The sequence below is a fragment of the Muntiacus reevesi genome, chromosome 18, assembly GCF_963930625.1.
Source record: "Muntiacus reevesi chromosome 18, mMunRee1.1, whole genome shotgun sequence".
In the NCBI taxonomy this organism is placed as follows: domain Eukaryota; kingdom Metazoa; phylum Chordata; class Mammalia; order Artiodactyla; family Cervidae; genus Muntiacus; species Muntiacus reevesi.
This window is the reverse complement of record NC_089266.1, coordinates 8,852,708-8,860,408: the sequence shown is the minus strand read 5'-3', so window position 1 is coordinate 8,860,408 and position 7,701 is coordinate 8,852,708. Positions and strand designations below refer to the sequence as shown.

The following is a 7,701-nucleotide window of genomic DNA, read 5'->3' as shown; positions in this document are numbered from 1 at the left end:
AACTGTGCTGGTGGGATGTGGGTGTGTGGGGTGGGCAGGCAGGAGCTGGGGGCTCTGGCGGCCTGATTGGAGGTGGGCACCTGGCTATCAGTTCTGAGAACCCCAGCTCCATCCAGCAGCAGAGCTGTTGACTGTGTGATGAATAAGGGAGTAGGTTCTTCTGGAAAAGGGTGGGGTTGCCATGGTTCAGTCCCATAGGGGCAATTCTGGGAGAGCAGTTCATGATGGCCCAGAGATGCCTGAAAAGCCCCCTCCCTGCCGCCCCTCCCCCTGCTACCCAGATCCAGGCAAGCCGTGGGCACTGCTTCCCCCAGTGTTCTGGGTCCAGACCTGAAGGAGGCAGGAAAAGGTGTTTGGCCAAGGGGACCTTTCTAAGGCTCACGAAGCACCTCTGCCTGCCTAGTCACAGCCTGACCCCGCCTAATTCCTGAGCCCGGAAACGGGGAAGCCATTTGTCCAGGTGGAAAAGTGACCCAGCGCCCCAAGGAGAAAGGGGGAGTCTGACCTCAAAAGGGAACATTTGTCCCCTGACTTATTTCCTGGAACAGGAAGGGTTTGGAGCAGCTGTCTCCGTGGATCCGCCCCCGGCACTGCGTTGATCAGAGGGCCTCAATGCCCGTCCACCAGGGTCTCCCTGCTGGTGACCCAAGTGCCACGGCCACTGAGGAAGGCTTCCGTGGCTGCAGGCGTGGAGACCCGATACCCATTCAGGCCAGGCTCATTGAGTGTGTGTGTGTGTGTATGTGTGTGTCCACACACATGCCCAAAGGAAGTCTTTGCCAGGCAAAAGCAAACAGGAAGAACACCTCTGTGTGTTCTATTCTCCAACGACCTTTTAAATATGTGACAAACAGTTAAAACAGAAGGCCATTTAGCTTTTATGCCTGCGAATCCTGGTGTCTATTCCACTTAATTACAGAGATTTAAAAATATCTGCACTTAATAAAAAAAACCTCCTTTCCCCCTCTTCTCTGTTCACCACCGCTCCCCCCCCCCCATCCCAATCTTTCTTCAGGCCACTGGGCTAACACAGTAATTATCATCTCCACCAAACCAGGCCACAGCATCAAACAAGCACGAAGAGACTTCTGGAGGCTCTGAGCACAGAGACTTGGGAGAAAGGGAGCCGGTGGCCGAAGTAACAGGGAGGTGGGGGAGGAGAGAGGGGCTTGGGCAGGTTGCTTAACCCAGCTGGGAGGATGGTGCTGGCAGCGTCTTACTGGAGAGGCCCCTGAATTCAGACCCTGCCTGGCTCCCCTCCCACCATATCCAGCCTCCTTGTAGGTCAGGATGCTTGAGAGAGAATGGTCCTGCCTCTATACCTCTTTAAACTTGGAGCTGAAAATAAGCTTTAGCTTTCAGAGGTGCTTTTTCCCAAAGCTGGGAGGGAGGCAGGATCAGAGAATGAGTTCTCAGTGGGATGCAGGCCACCCTGCTGGGCCTCGCTGCCACCCGCAGGGACCAGGCTCAGATAAAACCCCAGGGGTCAGACCCCTGGCTGGAGGGTGAGGGGGAGAAGAGGCGACCCCACCAGACTCCCTGAGTGGAGGCTCACCATCCTTAGCACATTTCACACCCTCTGGAGGAGGGGGTGTGCCTGCCAGCCTGCACCCCCCAGGAGGAGAGGTGGAAGGAGACTCAGGAAAGCCAACCTCTGGGGGCGCGGTGCTCCCTCCAGGAGGAAGAAGACCTTTCTGCTGTTCCTTGAATGCAAATTTCTATCCCACCCCACTCCCTGTTCCTACTGCCCTCCCCGCACCCTGCTGTTTTTTCTTCATCGTTGCTACCAAAGCATCATGTTTATTTCCTGGCGGAGGGCTGTGACTCTGCTGTCGAGCTCACTGTCTACGGACGGCTCGATCGGTGCTGGCAGAGCGTAGGGGAACATGGCCATTGCGTGGTCGGGGCACCTGGCCTGCATCCCAGCTCATTCCCGCCACATGGCAGGTTCTACACAGGCAGTGCGTGACACGGGGGACAAGTGTGGTGGTCTCATTTCATTTCAAACTCTTTTGGCCCCCTCCACCTTGGTCCTCCTCTACCGCCCCATCCCAGCCTCCTGCCGGCCCCTTCCGAGCCCCTTTCATTCTGAGCTGAGGTCTTCCCGCCACATCCTTCAGCCTTTCCTGGAAGATGCCACGAACCTCTCTCTCTCTCTCTTTTTTTTTTTTCATGAACCTCCCTCTTGAATTCATGCCAACCTGGATCTCCCTCTAAGACCGGTGTACCCCCATCCCATCTGGACCTCTGTCCCGCCCCACATCCACATCTGCCTGGAAAGAGATTTCTGGACAGCGCCCTCCCATGGATACTTCTAGGCTGCCAGCTGCCCCAGGTCCTAGCCTTTCTTCCACTGAAGAAGTCACTCGCCATCGCCATCATCTGCTGACCCTGCTTCCCTTCTCTTTCCACTATGGCAGTTCCCTGACTGTGCCTCCAACCTCACGCCCCTTGTGTGACAATTATGCCAATGCCCTGACCTCCCCCCTCCCTGCTTCCCCCACTGTTCTCCCCATTCTCTGCTCTGGCCACAGCACAGCTGGGCTTCTGTCCCCAAGAACTGCTCCCCTCCTCTTTTCTGCCCCCTCTCTGATTCCTCAACTGTCCCTGAGATGGTCAGCCACTCCTGGGCCTCCCCAGCTTTCCAGTCTGGCTTGGACCTTACTGCTGAGGCTTAAGACTCATCAGTACAGCCCTTCCTCGCCCAACAGACAGCAGCTCACCTGCCCTGCCGTGTCCCAAACTCCCGCCAATGGAGTCATCAATATTCCCAGGCAGCAAGGTGCAGTTCAAGTCAATGGACCTTACCAGCTGTAAGACCTTTGGTGTGTCCTTGGCTTCTTGGGCCTCAGCATCCTCACCTGTAAAGTAGAGGCAATGAGCACTGTCTTGTGGAGCTGGTGCAGGTACACGAAGGCCTGCCTGCTGCCTGCAGAATGGCTAGTGCAGAGGCCAGGGCAGAGAATATGCTCAGAGAACAACTGTACCTGTCTCCTTTTATGGCACCAACTCACAACTTTGCATTACAGGTACTGGTAATAATGCTTGTCTTCGCCTCCAGGTTTCCAGTCCCTGAAGAGAAGGGACCAGGTCTCTTGTCATCCTTGTAGTGTCAGGAACTTTTGATGGAGTGCCTTGTGTATGGCTGCTGTTTAGTTGCTAAGTCGTGTCCAACTCTTTTGTGACCCCACGGACTGTAGCCCACCAGGCTCCTCTGTCCACGGGATTTCCCAGGCAAGAATACTAGAGTGGGTTGCCATTTCCTCCTCCAGGGGATCTTCCCAACCCAGGCATCGAACCCAGGTCACCCACATTGCAGGTGGATTCTTTACCAGCTGAGCCACAAGGGAAGCCCTAACCATATTTTGGTGGTAAGGAGTCTGTGGGTTGAGTTGACCTCAGAGTGTTCTGATGGGGACCTCAAGTGGGAACTGACAAATGTACCCAGCCTCTTACCACCAGGAGCAGGAAGGGCTGCACTGACGAGGCAGCCAGGGCAATGCTGGCTATCAGCCAAGACTTGTCTCCTAGAAGGGCAGTGTGAAAGCTCAGACCTTTCTTTTGGCGTGTGGACTCACAGCTAATTGACAAGTGCATATCCTGTGTGTAGCTGCTAAGATTTTCCATGACGTCAGCAGGACCCAACAATATCCTGGGTTGTTCCAGAGCTTCGGGGCATTGGCTCCTGAGGACCAGTCATTGGCAGTGGAGAGCTGACGGATCAGTGCGAAGGCTCCTGCTCTTGGCAACCTAGGACCTAATGAGAATCGGCATTGTTCAGTGCTGAGCACTGGGGCACTTAATAAATGTTTCTTTATGAAAGAATGAATGCATGAGTGAGTGAACAAATGAAGGAAAGGACAAAGCAGGACCATGGTTATAGTGCGTGGGTTCTCAGTAGCTTTAGTCATGTCCGACTCCTCGCCACCCCATGGACTGGAACCCACCAGGCTCCTCTGTCCATGGGATTCTCCAGGCAGGAATACCGGAGTGGGTTGCCATGCCCTCCTGCAGGGGAGTCTTCCTGACCCGGGGATTGAACCCTCTTCTTTTGAGTCTCCTGCATTGGTAGGCAGGCTCTTTACCACTAGCATCACCTGGGATGCCCCTAAAGGTTGTAGGATCAATCCCTAACTGTGCCAAAGAGCTTTAGACCTTTCTAGAGTTTAGTCTGTCCTATGTGGTCCTCTGAAGGCCTTTCACCAGTTGCTTATTAATTCATTCATATATTTATTGAGCCCCCACCATGGACCAGGCTCTGAGATGGAGTGGGCTTCAGCAGCCCAGCTCATCACCTCTGCAGGAGATCGTCTCCAGCGTTGGAAACATGGATGGAGCAACACCCCTGGCGGTGACAGCCCGTTTTCTTTCTTCCTGAAGCACTACTGCCTGGCATTCACTCCCAGAGAACATTCTGAGAGCAGTGTGATGTTCTCGTTTTGCTCTTAGGACGAGGAGCCCCAAGTAGGGCAGGGTGGGGTGACTTGGATTGGAGTTCTGGCAATTTCAAAATCTCCAGGACTGATTGATCCATCTATCCCTCCGTGAACCATTTCTGAAAGAGACTGTGGGGTCCGAGCATTACGCCATTCTTGCTGGAACACAACCAGGCCCCACGCTTCCTCCACTCGATGCCAGGCCTGCCAGGCGAATCCCAGATAGTGTCGGGCTCTGCTGACATCATGGAAAATCTTCGCAGCTCGTGCACAGGCGCACACTCGTCAATTAGGGGAGAGCTGACTGCCGAGAGAGAGGCTTGCGGTTTTCAATTGTCCTTCCAAGAGACAAAGCGCCCTCTCCCCTGGCCTCTGCGGAGGCTTCTTCCACAAATGGTGCTGGGTTACCTAAGTTCCAGGCTATGCGAGGCGCCCCCGCCCCTGTTCCGAAGTGGGGAGATGAAAGTCTGGGAGCTGCTTCTATTTGTTCCGCGCACCCGTGCCGGTGCGGCTACTTGGGCGGAAGGGAGGCTCGGGGATGCTGTCGCCCAGGTTTGCTCACTCGTCGGGAATAGAAATGACAAATGGCTCCCGCTGGGAACCCCGCCTGCCTTCCTGCAAGATCGTTTATCTCGGCAGCGGGTGATTTGCATACCGACCGGGTGGGAACCCGCCTCTCTGACCACTGCCCTCCCCTGCGCTCCCCTCTCCTCTCCTCCCCCTCTCCTCACTCCAGCCCAGCTCTGGATGGGGCTGCCTGCCCCACGGCCAACTTGAAAGTGTCAAAGTGTTAGCTGCTCAGCCTTGTCCGACTCTTTGCAACCCGGTGGTCTGTCCATGGGATTCTCCAGGCAAGAACCCTGGAGTGGGTTGCCTTTTCTTTCTCGAGGGGATCTTCCTGACCCAGGGACTGAACCCAGGTCTCCTGCATTGCAGGCAGATTCTTTACCATCTGAGCTACCAGTGGGACCCTGAAAACCCTTGAACGCCTTTCAAAAGGCTCCTGTGAAAACAGTTTCTAAGGGGGCTTGGGGGCTTGGGACACACCATTTGGAGGTTCTGGTAGATTCAGCCAGGAGGAGGAAAGGGGGAGAGGATGACTCACTGCCTGCCCAGGCACCAGGTGCCCTTCTTGCCCCAGAGTCGCTCACCAGCATGTCCCCTGAGAGCAGATGGCCCAGAGAAGCAGGATCTGAATTCAGATCTGCTACAGGTCAGAGGGAGGCTAAGGGAGTCAGGGAGGCGAGCACGGGTCATGGTGACCAGTGACGAGCCTGGCCCTGGAGGCCACAAGCGGGTGGATGGTGGCCAGAGGTGCTATGCGGGGAGGCTTGACCAGTCTGTGAACCAGATCCTCCTTCCCCTTCCTGCTGCTTCTCTGCTTCCTGGTAACCTCATCCTTCCACCTGCCTGGCACCGCCACGCTCAGAAACGTCCATATCCCCCCACTGCGCAGGGCCAGTCACTCCGGGGTGGCACCTGCCCATGCAGACAGTCATTGGCCAGTTTTCAGCCTCTTGGGTGAGTTCTTGATTGAGGGTGTCCCTCCTGGGTAAGACCAGGGTAGAAGGGTTCTGAGGGTTGGGGAGGCTGGGCAGGCTCAGTGAGACTGGGGTTTCCCAGGGGAGTATGTTCCCGATTCAGGGCCAAGGCTGCATCAGAGACCCACTTGAACTCTGTGCAGCTGTGTCTAGGCCCTTCCTGCAAATCCCTTGCCAGTAGCCCTGGGGGAAGGGTTCTACCTGATAACTCAATGAGGGTCTGGGGGCCGTTTGTGGAAGCCCCTTCTACCCCAGGCCTCTGCTCCTGGGATCTCAGCTCTGTGCTGTGTGGCAGGACGCTGCCTCGGGGTGCCCCTCAGCCCCCTGTCCCAGAGTGGGGGTATGGGATGTTAGAGGAAACTTTCCTGGACTGTGAGGAGTCCTGCGAGATCCAGGATCAGGGGCATACAGTTCCAAGTGTGGCAAGAGGGCATGCAGTATCTGTAAGCAATCTGAAAACAATGACCACACTGGCAAAAGTGGCTCTGCTTTTTGTCTTGTCTTGTCTTGTGTTTTGCTTGGCTTCCCTGTGCAGCATGCATAATTCCCTGCCCAGGGTTGGAACCTGTGGCCCCTGCAGTGTGAGCTCAGAGTCTTAACCTCTGGACCACCAGGGAAGCCCGCTCTGCTTTTTATTAACATCATAAGCCTGTGATTCCCTGAAAAAATTTTTGTGGGTCTGAAGTTCTAAACAATGGCTGTTACTGTTGGGTTTTAATAATACATCTGTAAGCTTCAAATTAGCACTTTTTTATGACTTAACCTTTGATAAACATCCCATTCTTTGTGGGAGTACATGGGGAAAAGCCCAGTGGTGTTATTGGTTTCCACTGCTCGTGTTCATTTGGGGAGTAAGTTCATGGGGGTTTGGGGGTCACTGGCGATCACTTTGGGGCAGTTTGTGTGTCCCACCCCCGCGGAATTGCATTTTCCTGTGTTTAAACAGATTAGAAATAAACAATGACAGCTCAGGGATCGCAAGGATGAAGAAACAGAACTTGATTTCCTTCAGCTCAGTCGTTGTGTGACTCCACGTCAGTGTTTAAAATTTAAAACAGGGTAAGAGTGTGAACTGCAACAAGAAGTATTTATTTATGAGTGCCGATTTTAGTTCACACATGAACTGTTTTACTGAATTTGCGTAATCTTTTTAAGATGAGAATTTCTTTTTCTTTCAAAATGATTTCTTAAAATCACACATAAAAAAATGAATGGTTTGGGGTGTGCTCAGAGTCGGGGGCCTGGGCTTGTCTCTGTGCAACACACCCAACAGGAACTTGGGTTCTTTGTGAAGAGGGGTGCAAAACTTGTGTGGCCTTGCTATGAACAAATACCCAACACACGTCCCCTGCCCCTCCACGAGGCTGCTGGGCAGGGCCAGTGGGACATGGTTCAGTATTGGAAGAAAAGCTACCAAATATAGCGGGGGAGCTTCCCAACTAGACCCTGTCAGGTCTTCGTGTGGGTGGGCCATGAGTGGTCTTAGAAAGGCTTTAAACCTCTCTTTTTAAGGAGAAAGAAAAAAAAAAAAGATTCCAACTACATGCCATTCTAGAAAAGGCAGAACTATGGAGACAATGAAAAGATCAATGGTTGCCAGGAGTATGCAGAGAGGTGAATACAGAGTATTGAAGTTTCTATGAGAGTGAAAATACTTTGAATGACATTATAATGATGGATATATGTCATTATACTTTTGTTTAAACCCATAGAATGTGCAACAT

The 7,701-nt window shown here is 53.6% G+C and overlaps 1 non-coding gene across 1 annotated transcript; it reads left to right on the top strand.

The window, feature by feature from the left end:
- The first annotated feature begins 7,195 nt into the window (after positions 1-7,195).
- LOC136150465 (small nucleolar RNA SNORA11) lies at positions 7,196-7,320 on the top strand. Its single transcript, XR_010659885.1, has one exon. It is a non-coding gene; the product is annotated as a small nucleolar RNA SNORA11 (small nucleolar RNA).
- Positions 7,321-7,701: the final 381 nt, after the last annotated feature.